At 40.9% G+C, this 16,382-nt stretch overlaps 1 protein-coding gene and 1 long non-coding RNA gene across 3 annotated transcripts in view; one reads left to right on the top strand and one right to left on the bottom strand.

The window, feature by feature from the left end:
• Window positions 1-16,382, bottom strand: part of grm7 (glutamate metabotropic receptor 7) — a 97,089-nt gene that overhangs the window by 58,940 nt on the left and 21,767 nt on the right. The gene's annotated exons all lie outside the window — the stretch shown is intronic.
• Window positions 9,061-10,854, top strand: LOC125988216 (uncharacterized). 2 transcript variants are annotated; one of them, XR_007488257.2, is made up of 2 exons: window positions 9,061-9,435; window positions 10,148-10,854. It is a non-coding gene; the product is annotated as an uncharacterized lncRNA (long non-coding RNA). The 2 variants fall into 2 exon arrangements; XR_011086202.1 differs by having other exon boundaries at window positions 9,061-9,619.

Here is a 16,382-nt window from a genome sequence, read left to right as displayed (position 1 = left end):
CGTGTCTGGCACCTAATGTGCAACAGGTACAAGCACTAATCCTTTTAAGCCGAATGGGATTGAAAGCAAATTTCTTACATATATTTTTCTCATTACTATGATTATCTCTTGAGATAATTAACTCCCAAGTTATCAACAGAACACCTGTTAAAATGAACCAATGGTGATTGAAAAGCCTGTAGAAAGAGAATAAAATACTGGCAAGACTCAATATCAGTTTAGTGTGTATGCAGTCGGGGTTATAAATATTGGGACATGGAAATGACTGTCGTTTGTCAATTATTATTATTATCCATCCATTATCTGTACCGCTTGTTCCCAAGGGGGTCGCGGGCGCTTGAGCCTATCCCAGCCATCATCGGGCAGTAAGTGGGGGACACCCTGAACTGGTTGCTAGCCAATCACAGGGCACACAGAGACAACCATCCGCACTCGCACTCACGCCTAGGGGCAATTTGGAGTGCTCAATCGGCCTACCAATCATGTTTTTGAAATGTGGGAGGAAACTGGAGTGTCCAGAGAAAACCAACGCAGGCACGGGGAGAACATGCAAACTCCACACAGGGAGGGTCAGAGGTGGAATAGAACCCGCACCCTCCGAACTGTGAGACGGACATGCTAACCAATGCCCCACCGTGCCCCCCAATTATTACTATTATTATTATTATTATTATTATTATTAGCAGCTGTCTTCAGTAACTACTTGTTTTTGAGGCGTTTTAAACGTGTTGTATTTTAAACAAGTCAAATCATGCTCAATTAGATTCATGTCATGCAATTGACTTGGCCATTGCATAACATTGAACTTCCCTGCCTTCAAAAAGTTTTTTGCTTTGGCATAATGCCTGGCGTCAATGTCCATCTGCACTGTGAAGTGCTGTCTCATCGGGTCTGAATACTATTAGATAATGTTGCCCTAAACCATTTCAGAGTTCATCCTGCTATTTTTGTCAGCATTGACATCAATTTGTAAGAACAAATTGCCAGCCTTTCATGCTCACCTGGCCATGGAGAACCTGAGCAGTCAATTGCCCCATTGCTTTAGGTTGAGCTTAAAAAGTGAGATACAAAGTCTGCATTTAAGGCATATCTTGTTGGTTTCCCTTCATATCAATTGCAGTGGTACTTACAGCCAAAAAGATAAGAATTATGCCATAGGACCTGACTCTAATACCGGAAGTTCTGCATTCATGGTCAGAAAGTGTAATGTCAGAGAGAAGCAAGCTTTTTGACAAAGAAAAACAAGATTATGGTATTTTATTTAAAATGTTCAACTACACACCAGGTAGTTGTTGCACTCTTTGGGTTTTGGAACAAAAGGAATTACCTTTACTTTCTTTTTGCGATTAAGATCCAGAATTATAACCCTATACTCATTGACTTCACTGGTGACAAATGTTTAAGCCTTAGGGGAGGTCTGCGTCTGTTGTTTTTCATTAATGGAATAGAAAATGTTGCAAAAACAAACCTAAATGCTAACAGAACATACCAGAATAAACAATCTGCATTGTAAAGTGTTCTGTAATGTTACTGCAGGGCTTTTGCTGTGCACAGGTAGCTTGCATGATGATCATGTTAACAGCCCATTAAAATGTAATAAGGAGAAGCAGACATGACGTGGGGAGTTGGGGGAGGAGGGGAAGGGGGGGGGGGGCAAACTATTACTGCAAACTAGATAGAACGTGTGGAAGTGTTCTTCTCCAATGACCGGCACCAAGGTGAAAGGGTGACCGCGGTGCCTGAAGACAGCCCACACGCACGGACACTTCACTTTCCACAACCCAATCACGGGCATACGAGCGGACGTCAAGACAGAAAGATTAACAATTCCCCCTTTTAGCATCGCAATTACCCACAGCTGATGTCTGGAACCTGTCATCGGCTGTATAGATCAAAGTTTGGATTGCTGAGGGTAATCGGCTGCCTTGCTCTTCTATGTATCTGCCCTGACAGGATCGATGGAAGAAAAACACAAAGGTCTCTTATAGGGGACACTGTTTCATTGATTTACCAGCGCAAAGGGCTGCAGCTGCCCAGAATAAAAATTTGTTAGTAAAGCCTATAGTGGGGGGGGGGGAACAGAAGATTGAGGTGAGCTGAGCGGCGTAGTTTGTAATATGCTTGGTGACATTAAATGACAATTTTAACCTGGGCATTTGCAGAGAGGTGATGAAGCGAGGTTGTGTAAAGGTTACGCATTTCAATGAGTATGAATGCTGAGTGAAGTTAATTAGTACGCCTTGGCCTTTCTGTTGCATTTCAACATAAGGGCTCCCGCAAGCACCACAGGCTGTTTGCTCCAAAGGAAGGTGAGACACAGTAAATGCTTGCGTTGTAACTTCTCTACACTGCTAATATGGTGGTGATGATTGTACACAGCCCACATGTACATTTGGAGATGCATCTGGCGGCACCTCTTTTTCGCTCAGATGCCTCATACAGAAAAAAAAAACAATGTTATTTGAAGAGAAATAGGGAACATATGGGATAACATGAAGTCTTGTTGGTGGTGGTGGTGGTGGGTGGAGGGAGAACGGAAAATCCACTCGCCATCTGAGAGCCGGGAAATGTGCAGATATGACAGGACAGGCTGTCTCCATGGGAAAAAAAGAGCACTATAACAATGCAGACACGAAAAACAGCATCTTTCAAAGAGTGTTCTTGCCAACAATAAGGGCGTCGTTGGATTCTGATTATTGCCTGTAGTATTTTCCTCTCCTTTCCTACCTGCGTGAATGTGCCTCAACGCAACCTTTAACCTGTCTTTAGCATTGATTAGTCCATCCTGACCAACCTTACAAAAGGAAGAGCGATCTAGATCAGTAACCCATAAGCAGCGATTTTTAAAACAGGCCACCGATGAAGTCAGAAGCAAAAAACAATAGTTACTTTGATGTCACAAAACATTAACTTGTGTTAGAGAACATCATAACGGCTATTTTCGTATCCCGTGATAAACGCAACAAGAACATTAAATGCCAACTTCACATTTGAGAAAGATGACTGGGGGCAGCAAACTTCCACATTGACATTTAGCCTCTTATTGGAATAGATTCTCACGCGGTATATTCCATTTTCAGGAAAGAGTTTCTCGCTGGAGATGTATGTCAGCAATACTCGCCCTCGCATTGTTCCAGAAAAATAAAGTCCAATTCATTTGATACAGTGTTGATTTGGTTGAGGAGCTAGAATATTTAAGGTTAGGACATCTGAGTTTCTGAAAAGGCCCCATGTCAAGAATTCAGTCCAGAAAAGCAGACTCTCATTCAGCATGGATCCGCAGAAACATTGAAAAACACAGTTCCAACAGAACTGTCGGGGGCGGAACTGAGACGTTTCCCATGAGCGCCTCGAGCTGGAGCAGCTCCACGATGCAGCCAGCGGTGCGGGGCTCTTTTTGCCTTTATTTGCTGCATGATTAGCCTCTGAGTGTATCGTGTCCCCAGTCAGCTTTTCTTCTCGGATTCTTTTCGCAGTTGGGCAAAATGACAGCATGGGGTTCTCTCAGAACCCCGTGCTGCCTGTGCACAAATACATCCTCATGACACTCACACAATGACACATACACGCTGTAAGTAGGATCCTTACAATGTTGCCAACCAGCCATCTTGTGAACGCATTTTATAAGCGTTCACATCCTGCCCATCATGGAATATATTGCATCTTTGCGGGGGAAGATTTATTTGTGTCGGTGTTGTAAAGTCGTACAAGTCAATATTGTGTACTATAAAAGCGTTCGATAATAAATATACCGGACAGTAAGCAGCATGTTCGAGCTTCACTGAAGAATCAAAACGGCATCCATGAGGGAGTTGGAGTCAGTCTCCGGTTATTTGTCAGATGGTCAGAGGGAATGGCTGTGTCCATACAGGCAACCTCCGGCTGAGTTTTGGTAATCTCTTTGCACTGGAGCACGGCGCTGCCAACACACTGGAAGGAGGGAGGGTGTTGGAACCTGACAGCTTTCCCTCCTCCATCTCCGTCACTCTCGCCCCCTCCTTTCTTGCCCATCTGTGTCTCTCGATACAAATATACCTTTTTCTAGATTTCATCACCCTCACCCAACCTGTGACTTCCGCAGTCACTCCTGCCTTCCTTACTGCCTCCCTCAGTAGTGTTTGCAACTGAACAGTGTTACAATAACTGTGCTTGTTTAATGCTGACTTTTACACGCATGACACCTATTTGATTTTTATTGTTTGTGCATCAAAGTCGCCCAAATGCGATGTCATTTTGTTTTAAAAATGTACCCATACCTTGAAATAAGGCTGGTATCAGTACCAATACCAATACAAACATGAAGCTGTTCTAGTAGGCTTTCCCTGAAATTTTGTAATCACATCCTACCATGTTCCACAGAGAGCTCAGAAGGATCTCAGAGGTATCCATTGGGAGAAGAGTACAAAAGAATTCCCAAGGCATTAAATATATCTAACACAGTGAAAACAGGCATCGTCAAGTGGGGAAAATATTGCACAACAGTGACATGACCAAGAACTGGGCATCCTTGTAAAACTGATGAAAAGATGGGGGTCGGGTGATGGCAACATCCAAGAAGCTGCCGGAATTACTGGCACACAGCTTAGTACATGTGACAACTTCATAAGTAGGCTATGGGCTATAGGGTTGGGAGGCAAGACATATGCCTCATCTTACAAAGAAAAACATCTGGGCAACTTAACTGGCTTTAAAAGGTGGCAGGTGGGTTACCTCCTTTAAAGAAGATTTCAAATGTGCTTGTTTATTCTGAGCACAGCCACATCCGTGATTAGAAGGTGCATTACGTCTTTTTTTTTTCATTTTTACTTCCCTCTCAAAATGATTACATTTTGTTCTTCAATCGACTTGTAAAGGTTAGTGAAATGATTCAGCTTGGTGTTTTGTTTTGTTTTTACATAAAACTCAGCATTTGAACAGGTTTAAAGAGAAAAGAAGGCTTCGAGCTGTTCAATTCCACCCCCAGTTGAAGTTTACTGTCAAACTAAACAAAAAGACTGACACATATTGTATTTAAAACAGCCACGTAATCTCGGTTATCTTAACACGAACACAAAATGGGAAACGTCACAGCCACCAGGGGGAAAAAAATAGCATCAATGTGGTGGTGATGATGGTGGTGATGGGGATCCGCTTTAAGTAACAAATAATGTAATACAAACGTTGCAGCGACAAGAAAATATAATACACACAGGCTTATTCTATTTTCCCTCTACAAACCACAACTAAAATGATCTGCAGTGGCCGCCATCTTTGTGGAATTTTGTACAAAAAAAAAATAAAAAAATGGAATGAGCTCCTTAGATGCTTCTACAATTCACAGTAATACAAATACATTTGTTGACTAAAGTACTTGACCACACTGCTCTTCTCATCTCAAAGTTCCATTTTCAACATTTACGTCGGCTTTGTAGGGATAGTGACACCGATTGAAACGTTATGGTAATTTTTACGCATAGACTTTCACAGAATTTACAAGCTTATCGGTGGATATTTTTTAACTAAAACATGCCAGTCAACCAGAGAATGTGTTTCCTGAGCAGCAGACAATAGTTAACGAGATTTGTTGAGAAATGATCAACTCTGATTTGAAGGTGCTTTTTGACCCGATTTTCCATAGGCGATGTCACATGAAAACATTCCCAATTTTTCCGACACGATATACGTAATGTCTTATACTGCTCCCGGGTGGCAAAGGTGTGCAAGGCCAAATCAGCAGCACAATATGTGTTGAAGGACAGTGTGTGATGAAAAACAGTTTAATTAATTTTTTTTTATGTCATTATTTGTATGTTTTGTATCAAATATAGTAACATTATAAAACTGCTATTTTTTCAAAATAAAACCGTTTTTTTGTTTTGCATGGACTGGAATGGATGAATGTCATTTCTGCATTTTAATGGTAAAACTTGATTTGAGGTAAGCGTTTAGCGATATTGGTATGGTCAAAGAACAAATTTTATCTTTTTTCTCAAGGTACCACTCCACTGTAAAATAGTTAATGAGCCTTTGATCTTAGCTGGAGCTAGACAAATTGTCCTCCTTCCCTCACCGCTTCCCTCCCCACACCATCAGTCTACATACAGACACACACACATGAATGATCAGCATGCACTTCCTGCCCAGCATGGTTTTTAGGCTGCCAGTTTCCCCCCAAGTCGACACAATCTGCCCTCAGTCGTTTGCTTTGCATAGCAGCCAACTTCTCCTGTCTACTGTCATTGGTCTTTTTTCTCCTTCTGATCGTATCATCTTTTCAATCTGTCATATGCATATAATCGGGTTGATTGCATTTGGGGGTGGGTGCAAAGCCTCACACGGCGTCTGAGGACTGGTATACAGGACACTATCAAACAATTTCCCATCGAGTAACCACTCGTTGTAACTACTGCATAATGGCTTTGGTTATTTACACAAGTAGCAGATGTGAATCAGCAGTGGCGTGTATTTAGAGTTTCTCCCAGCAGCTGCCACAAGTATGCAAATCCTTTGTGGTTGGATGTAGTCACAAACTGCTTCTAGTAAGAAATCATCACGTTTCATTCCAACAGTGACCAGCACCCGCAAAGACGTGACGGCCATACCGAATTCAGTTGATATTTAACCACTGCGGGAAGTGGAAAAATCGTTGTTTTCACTGTGGTAAATTCCAATCTTGGCAAACACCTTGCTGTGACGGGAATCAACAAAGAGGTAGTGATGAGTGCCTTGGCTTGTATTTGTTGAAGGGCTTTATCACAGAGGCTGGGTCACATTCACAAAAGATGCTGTAACAGGACGTCACTCGGCGACGACAGCCCTGACATAAATGGCCCTTTTAGGGCTTAAAACAGCAGTGTTGTTTTCAATGGATCGATGTGGGATTTCATTTTGAAGGGAATGCTTTAAGACCACTTTGCTCTATTATTCAGCCAAGACATCTATTGTACATGAAGAACATTTCCACCAAAATAAAAAGTTACAAAAAGTACGACTTCTAAAATATTGATGAAGCTGTCTCAATCTGCTCACAAATTGAATGAGAGTGAAATGCGCGCCTGTTAAATTGAAAACAAACATTGAATTGTTCTGACAGTCACAATTTGTCGCTTGCTTAGATATAGTTCAAATTCCCTCAATACGGCACGATTAAGGAGTTACGCCATTTTGTCTGTGGGAGCATAAATCTAGGGCACTCAAAATTACCCAAAAGGTTCACTCAATATATATAGTATAAAATATCGCAGGTATACAATATATCAAACAATATCAAAGCAGTACAGTTCCGGAAATGATTCATTCATTTTATCCGTCAGACAATATGTACAACAAAGGAAATTGTCACGACCCGTCTCTGTTCATTTCCTTGTGTCTATGTTGTCATGGTTTCTGTTCCCGTCTCTGTGTACTCGCCCCTCCCCTCCTGTGTCTACTCACAATTAGTTACCCGCCTCTCGTTACCTGTCGTGTATTTAAGTCCTGTCTGCGTGTCACACCCCTGTCGGATTGTTCTCGTCTCTCGTCTAGTCTCTTTACCTTTGTCTTAGTCTGTCGGTTTCTGTTGGTCTGTCGGTTCCCCCTGTCACTATGCCCCCACAGTTTATGTTAGTTTGCCGGTTCCTGTTGGTTTGTTCCCATCATCCTCCCTTCCAACTCCCTCTTTCCTCAATAAACCCTGGTCCAAGCTGCATTTGGTCGCACTGCTCCACTCAATCCTGACAGAAATGAATATAGTTTAAAATTTAATTAATTAATTTAATAAATATTCTTTTTATTCTCAATAAGTAGTCAGAGATCTTAATAAGCCGGTTTGTCATTTCATTTGCTGTAGTCACGTGATAGGCGATGAGAAGAAAAGTAGTGAGCTCGCTCCACAAATCACCACACAGAACGAGATAATTAATTTTTAGTGCCGTATATACTGTAGTGTGGGACTATATCTTAAAAGAGAGGTTCGGGGACAAGGGTCGACATTCAAACACAGCCATAGTCACATTAAAGCAGCATTTGTCGGTAAATATATACATCAATAGCCATTGCGCTATTTATTCTGGTGGGTGCACCTTGGCCTCCAGTGGACAAAAAACGATTTGAAACAGAAAATTGTTTTCGCATAGAATCGGGTGCATCAAATCAAACTGAATCGAACCGTTCCAAGATACAGATCAAATTGTCTTCTACTGGAGGGATATAGCTTAGAAGGAGATGGCACATTTATTGTACTGAATTCATTCATACTACATAAGATGACAACAAAAAATTGACTGCACCTCCCCAACTGAATTGTATACCATATCGAATGGAATCGTAATACGAATTGAACTGAAAACGAATCGTCCACTTTCAAATCAAACTGTCTTTGAATTGTGTTGCACTCCACATATTGAAAACCGTATTGAATTGACTTGTGTGAAGAGATTTAGCTTTTTGCAACTTTTGTTAGTATTAAGCTAACAAAGAAACCTATGATAGTAAACATCTATTAGGAATGTTTACTTACCTGTTAAGCAGTATCTTATTGTCAAGTCAGTTATGTCGCCTTCGCTGCCAGCTATTATCAATTTTTTTTCATTACAAATCCAAACGACAGGTCGTCTCTCATTAGGTTAACTCAACTCAAGGTACCACGGATATTGATTGACTAGTAGCAGTCGCAACGACTTTGAGGTGAATAATGGATTGCGTGCAATTTGATAGTGTACAAGACCAAGTTGCTCGAGTAGCACTCTTGTGATGATAAGTGACTCCTCAATGGTTCCAATGTCAACAATTGCCTGCCATTGCGGCTGTTGTGGGCCAATCACAGCTCGGCCTCTGGGAGTTGTTTTCAAGCCTCAATTCTAGTAAGGTTTGGAATCTGACAACAGAGGTTTGCAGCTTGCTAAGGCTTATTTTTCCGAATCACAAAACAATCACCCTTTAAAGTTGCCTACACTCGTGACAAAAAGTTAGGCTTGCATAATCTTTTATCGAACGCGACTTTCTATGTCTCCAACTTTCGGCCCACTTGTCTTTTTCCCCTGCCAGTTCCCTCGCATTTCGTGTCTCTGGCTCATTCCGAGCCGCTCCCTCGGGCCGCTTCGATGCTCGCTGCCGGGCTGAGCTCCTGCAAGGTTGCCGTGCTAGTGTGTATTTTAGGCCTGCCAGCATGTTTCTCCATGAAGCAAGGTATGACTCACAAATCAGATATTTGACCAGGAGATCCACTGAGTAGAGTAGAGCCGAAGCGTGGGAGGAAAGTGTGGATAGCTCACAAAGGGAGTATGGCTGACCTCGATCTTTCCATCTGGTAAACAGACTGCTATTTCAACTCTATTGGTATTTCAAAGAAAGAATTGTTTTTCCCAACACCAAACGGCTCGCAAAGCTTCACTAGAGGACCGCTTGTACCGAGGAGAGGCTGGCGGCGTGAGGGTGGAACGTCGTTTCTACAAATGGGACTGTGACTTCAGGTTTCAGGTGGGCATGATAGCCGAGCTTTTATTTTGTCGCTCTTGAGAGTGATTATGTCGCAAGGAGGCAATTTTACCTGGTGCTTTGGAACGCGTCTTTTCTCACACGCACAAAGCGAGTCCCTGCAGAGAACAAGGCAGCGCTACAAAAGAGCCTTGAACATCCTAAGTGCGTTGGGTGCTCACACCAGGTATGACAGTAGCTCAACCCAGGCGAGGAAGAAAGCATAGCCCACAGCTTTATGACTAAGTGTTACCAAATGTTTTCCTTTAGATGCACAAGCTCTCACATTACAAATGGCTGCATTGATTTTTTCATGCTGCAAAGTGCACTAGGACTTCTCACTAGCGTTTTTAGTAGTCTGCAAGATGACTATTTCTATTCCCGATGAAATATCACTACAGTATATGGAATTCTAAGGATAAGAAGCAAAAATAATAATAAAAATGTTTGTGACGTCATTTCAGTCGTGCGCTTGTGTGTGTATGTGCACCCCAAATCTTTATCTATCATCTTTCCCACACATTGCGCTGTCTTCTTGTAATCTGACGATGATACATTGTTCACCAAAGAGGGAGCATGGATGCATGTTTTTTCCCCCCACCTACACCTGGAGCATGGAAGGTCTGACACATTCATTATCAGACGTGCACCTGCAACACTCTGACCTGCATCCTAATGATTCTCTCTCCTCGATCGCCCATCTCTCTCTATGCAGGTCTCCCCTCACACTGGACAGAGACTCATGGCCAGGCCCATTTGTCCGCTAATGGTGCAAGGAACGCAGGTGCGCCTCCTCAATCCGGGTTTACCTCTCTGTCTGCTCCTGACAACCAATGTACAGAGGTGGCACGAGATTCGAGTGACCCCACTCATGCATTTTTCAAGATATGAGCCATCATTTATTGCAAACGTGAGATGCAAACACTGTAGGATGGCAGTCAACTCAATTTAGCGCATTTCACAAGCAACATTTTGGCAAATCATGACCAATTCATCAAAAATGATTCATTGAGCTGTTTAAGGCCACCTCCTTTCAAAATACAAAATGGAGAGAATTCCACCATGTGTATTAATAACAAATCAAACAACCTTCAAAAGAAAGGCCTCATTAGTTTAATGCTACCATGAAATAAAAAATGTTCACATGCTAATGAGTACCATCGATAGTTGCTGCTATAGAAGGCTGAAGGAATCGAAGACGTTTTAACAAACGGTGAACAACAAACAGAACAATGCGGCAGGCATATATTCTTTGTCATCTTCAAAGAATGACTGATATTATAGCATCTTTCTAAGTCACTGAGTGAAACTATTCTTCATTGTTTGTGTCCGCATGATGGTATTATACTGTCCCCAGATAGTGGCCAAGACAGAGCAGACACCAGAAGGATCAGCACAATAAAATGAATCGCACAATTGTCATTCAATGTGTTGCATGTTATTCTGTGTTTTTGTAAAGTACAATATGATAGTGTTATTATTGTTTTTTTTAGGGGGTTGGAATGGATTCATGGCATTTCCATTCCTCTCAATGAGGAACAATGATTTTAAATTCAAGTGCTTTGATTAACTGGCCTGGTAATTTCGTATCGCAAGGCAGCGCTGTACTTAAAGACTGATGACTATTTCTTATGCCCCATTTCTTCTACTGCTTGATGCCATGCCCTTCAGCTTATATAAGCTGATTCAGGAAAGAATAGGATTGCTTTTCTTTACCATTATAGCTGCATTTTCATTTGCACCTGCATTGAAAATTTACTGGGCTTCTGTGTATCAAGAAGCAAGAAAATGAAAATGATTCATTTTATGAAGTGGTGCCTAGTGGACAGTTTGAATGTGATCATCTTCATAAAATGTGTGAGGAAGAATGTGCAGAATAGAAGCAACGGCTTCAATTCGAAGTATCACGCACATTAGCATGTTGAATAGCTGACATTACATCAATGAGATGAAAAGCCATGCACAGTCCACTGTCTCAAGTATTTACACTGCTACAGGTTTAATACAAATCATTCTGTACTTAGCGCCGCAATATGATGTCGCCTTCGAGCAAATTCATCCTCCCTCATTGTGGTTGAACTTGTGCTCCACAGACAGACCTTTTGTAACCCAAAACATTCCAACGGTAGATTGTGGAGGCTTTTGGTACTGCACACTACCCTTGATGTGTTGAAAGATTTGAGACGACAATGCCGTTCAGCTAAGCATAAGCCAAGCAGAGAAGCAAGGGGATTTCAGGCTGCTGCAGGTGACTCATGAGGATGTAAAAGTTCTACCGGGAAAAAGGTCGCAATCACTAAAGGAAATTTATTGTCAATTATTTGTAGCTAATGAGCTGACGCTCAAATTAATGGTGCGCAATGCCAATAAACCTCCGGTTCCACAAGCAACCTAGGTGTGTCTTCAATAAATTCTGGCATCTGATTTACTCTCCCAGGACACTTAACTCTGTTAACAACTGCAACGACTACGTGTTTTTGTACTATTAGCTCTCTGACAGTGACAATCAAAATGATTCATTAGCTTGTCAAATAACACAGCTCAAGTATTGGATCAACTGTTTTTTTAACAATGCACTATTTGTATGTATGTCAAAATATTCTCTTGCAAATCATCTCAAATCTGTTGCAGATGTACAACCACGGGCAAGGATCACAAGCTGCTATTCCATTTTCAGAAAGTAATATTCATGCAAACGCGCTGGATGATATGTCGAAAATGTTAAAGCAAATACAAACCGACAACGCAATTTCAATAGTGAAAACTGAAAAGCTTAAGATGAAACCGAAATGCTGCGGAGTTAAAAGTAGAATTTTGGGACTGTTGGAATGTGGAAAATAGTCAAATTGATACGAGTTCAGTAATGTTGAAGTAAGTGGGAATCATGTACAATGTCTAAATTTGGAATCTTAGTGTGGAAAATATGGAATTTTACAGCAAAAAGTGGGAATTTGGGCAGTTGAATGTTGAAAGAATTAATGTAGAAAATATCTAAATGTAAACATTTGGATATTGGGGGATGTAATGTTTTTTGGAATGTGTATAACATATGTTGTAGTTGTAATGGTTAGGTGATGTGGAAAATGTGGATTTTAGAATAAAAGTGGAATTTTTGGAATGTGCATAATTTGAGAATATTTGATTGATCTGAATTGTTGATGAAATGTGATAGGTCTAAATTTCATCATTTTAATGTGGAGGGAAAAAAATGTGGAGTTTGGGGAATGCAAAAATTGTAAGAATATAAAAGGATTTTATTTTTAGGTGATTCGAATCACGGTAAAATTGGTGCGGCAAATGAAAATTCTGCGAATCTTGGAATGGATCAATTGAAAAACATGAAAGTAGTTACGTGTCCAAAAATGAAAGGCTTGTTAAAAAATGTGGTAGAATAACAAGTCAGAGAACTATGCAATCAATTGTTTGCACTAGTGGTTTAACATGGCCGATGAAATGGTTATTTAAAACATATGGTGTGTTGGGAATATGTGGGTGGAGCGCAGTGGTTTGCAATTGGAGAGTGGGAAGGTTTCTGGCACAAAGTTGCTTGTGATGTAGAAGATAACTCATCAGTGACTAACTGTAAAGGACAAATGCTATTGATAGAAAGTGTCCCTAATTGGCAATTAAGAACAAAGGCTCACACAATTTCTCCTGGAGAACTTACAAAGAAATCAAAGAGGAATGAAAACATAATTCCTATGATTACATATCTGACTACGATTAAGTGTTTTGCGTGTGACACTCATATTCAAACATAACTACTTTAATTATAGCTAAAAATTGAATCTATTGTCAAGCGGTGTCTTTTAGCGCTCACAGATCACTAAAAGCAAAGTTTTGTTTAAAAACCTGTGAATAAGATTTTTGCTGTGAAAAAAAATATATCTTTGTTGAATTTTGCAGGTGGCTCAGGCTGGATACACCGAGTTGAGTCAACTGCAATTGCGAGGCATCCTTCGGCCTTTTATCTTGTTCAGGGTCACAAGGAGGTTGAGGTCAAGACCACTTCCTCAGTACATGTGCACATTTTTGACTGTGGGATGATGCCGGAGGGTCCAATGTGAACACCACACAAGCTGAATTTCCTTGGTGTGAGACAACTGTTGCGTCATGCCCATGTATAAGAAATCCAGTGGGTTTTACGCAGTAAGTTTGCAATGCAGCTGGACTGAGAAGAATACTCAAAGAATAGCTCAAAACTGATAGAGTTGTGTCAGGCACTGAATCACCTGACCCGTATAAAATTGATAGCAGTACTAAACCAGTATCAGGGTAAAAACTCAAAACATCAGCAAAATGCTGTGAAATAATAATACAGCTAAACACATATTTGTTGTGTTATTTTATCAAAAAAATTGCGACATTTTTGTTCAAATAAAAAAAAGATTTATAACATTTCACACACTACAGAACAACTGAACACAAAACATTTTACAATTTCTACACCATTGATCTCTTTATATACAGTATACCCAGTGCTGCAGTATTGTATTGTTTATTATTTAAGCCTGCGTTTCCCGAGGAGGGGTACATGTACCCCCAGGGGTACTTCAGGATATTGCAGGGGGTACGTGGAAACATTTAATAATTTATTTCCAAGATCAATAACCTGTGGCACAGCTGCAGCAAAAACACAACAGCTCATATGACTGATGAAAAGAAAGTAAAATTGCTATTGTGGGTCGGAATATCATTCTTGTTCAGTGTTTTGTTCCAGAAATTTTAAGTGTAAAAGCATGTTTAAAGGAAATTGGTTAAAATCTCTCATGTGAGCCTCACCCCCATCATTTTCTTGTATGCCATCTGTTATATGGATTACTAGAAAGCCCACATTTTGTAGCTATTAACATTTTATGCATGGATGGTGTTTTTTTTTCTGTACGAGTTTGAAATTGTCTACTTTGCAAGCGTTCTCTGAATGCACCCCATTTTTCATGCATAACGCAAGTGACATCAGTGTTTACTCCCGTTATATTCCTCTCAGTTTTATAGATGAAGCGCAAAGGTTGAATATATTACAAAGAATGAGACAAATATTCAATTACAAGCCTCTGCCTATTTCATGGCACAAATAATCCAGGAGTGATTCACCCTCTGACGGACGCACGCACCCACGCCTCATGCAAGAACACAACACACACAACACACTTACACACACGCACACACGCAATAAATACTTTTTTTTTAGGTTTAAACTTGGGATTGCTTAACAGGCTGTGTAGATATTGTGTTTTACAAGTGATTCATGGTATTTGTAATCCCACATGTTCTTGTTAAGGGTGTTTCAATCGGGGTTCTATTCGATTCCAATTTCGATTGTCCGTGAATGAGATCAGCAGGTAACAATTCCAATACTGATACACGTGGATTAGCTGAACGTTTTTAAATATTAGAGCTATCAAAGCTACTTTAATAATCAGCTATTTTATGAGATTATTCCCCCTCACCCATCTCGCCACCCAGTGCTTGTGCCTCCACATCATCATCAGCATGACAAACAGCACAAATGGATCTTCTTAATAAAAAGAATGATTATAAAATGAAAACCAGCTTTCAAATTCCCAATGAATGCTTGCAGTTTGCTCATTGATTTAGGTGCCTGTCCTTTAAAACATTTAAATAAATAAATAAATAAATAAATAAATAAATAAATAAATAAATAAATAAATAAATATGGGACGCTGAAAAGGTACATGATATTTTCTTTTTCTGACAATAACGTTTCGGCAGGCAACTATTACCTCACAATTTATTCCTGCGTGGTTCTGAAATCTAGTCCCATGTGCAAAAACTCAACACAGATGTAAGTGCTGGGATCGTGTCACCCAAGCCCAGCGCAGACTACCAGAGCCGTCGTTTGATGAATAGCTCAGCCAAGCAACCTTGTATGGAGCTTTAATAGTGAAAAAGGAGGTTCAGCATTTCAGCTGCTACATTGACTTTAAACATTAGGAAAAGGTAAGATGGTATTGCTCTCTCTTGAATGAGGACGCCTGCAGCAATGCTTTGTAAAATTGAAAAACCTGTCAAGGCAAGCTCATTAGAGTCCCTGTATAGCTCTCCTCAAAGCCTATGGCTCACTCTGATGAGTGATCCCGTGCCCCTCCGTGACCCGACCACCTGTGGGCTCCGCGCTCTGCCATCGTGCATCATTGAGGCATCTGACCTGTTGGTTTCCTCGGCAACACGTCGGCTCCTCTGTAGAGCCAGAACAAAGGCATATTGTCTTCCCGGTTGACACAAGAAGCTTTTGTCCAACGCCATATTGAATAGCCTGAAGTGGACACTCTATATGAGGCCGCTCTGCGAAAATGCATTCTCATTCCCTCCGAGATCATGATTTATCAGAGTGTCTTGACTAATGGGCCGGGGAGATTAATGTGCAGTGTGTTTTCCCAGCACACTCATTTCACATCTTTTCCACTTGCGCAACTTTCAGGAGGCTGCACACTGACGACTATTTAAGAGCCATAGGCAGAGATGTGCAACAGATGCCAAAATAGACAATTAACCTCATGAAACAGGAATGGGCCGGGTCGAGAACAACGCAAGTGCAATACAGGCATGCGGCTCTCGTGACGACATTCCAGGACAAATAAAAACTATTGTTTATAGAGCAGATCTTTATCTGAAATTACGAATCTTAACTTGTGACACAATATTTGAGTAAAATGCACACGCAGCAGATACTAATCGCAAACCAAGATAGAACTGATGCTGACGAATGTTATTCTGCAGCAGTAAGACTAATATAGCCTAAAATAAAACACACAAAGTGCATCTTTTAGCTGTCTCGCACCATCTGTGCTGTGATCAATGCGTTTAAGTGCATTTGGCTTCGTATTTCTGTCTTTACGTACTTCGCACTGTCGCACTTGGTAAATTCGAACAGCTCGATTCTCTGAATAAAAAAGTGGTGTTGTGTTTCCAATTCTGCACAATTACCG

The sequence above is a fragment of the Syngnathus scovelli genome, chromosome 2 (assembly GCF_024217435.2).
Source record: "Syngnathus scovelli strain Florida chromosome 2, RoL_Ssco_1.2, whole genome shotgun sequence".
In the NCBI taxonomy this organism is placed as follows: Eukaryota; Metazoa; Chordata; class Actinopteri; order Syngnathiformes; family Syngnathidae; genus Syngnathus; species Syngnathus scovelli.
Note: the sequence above shows the minus strand (reverse complement) of the source record. Positions and strands in the feature narration are given on the sequence as shown.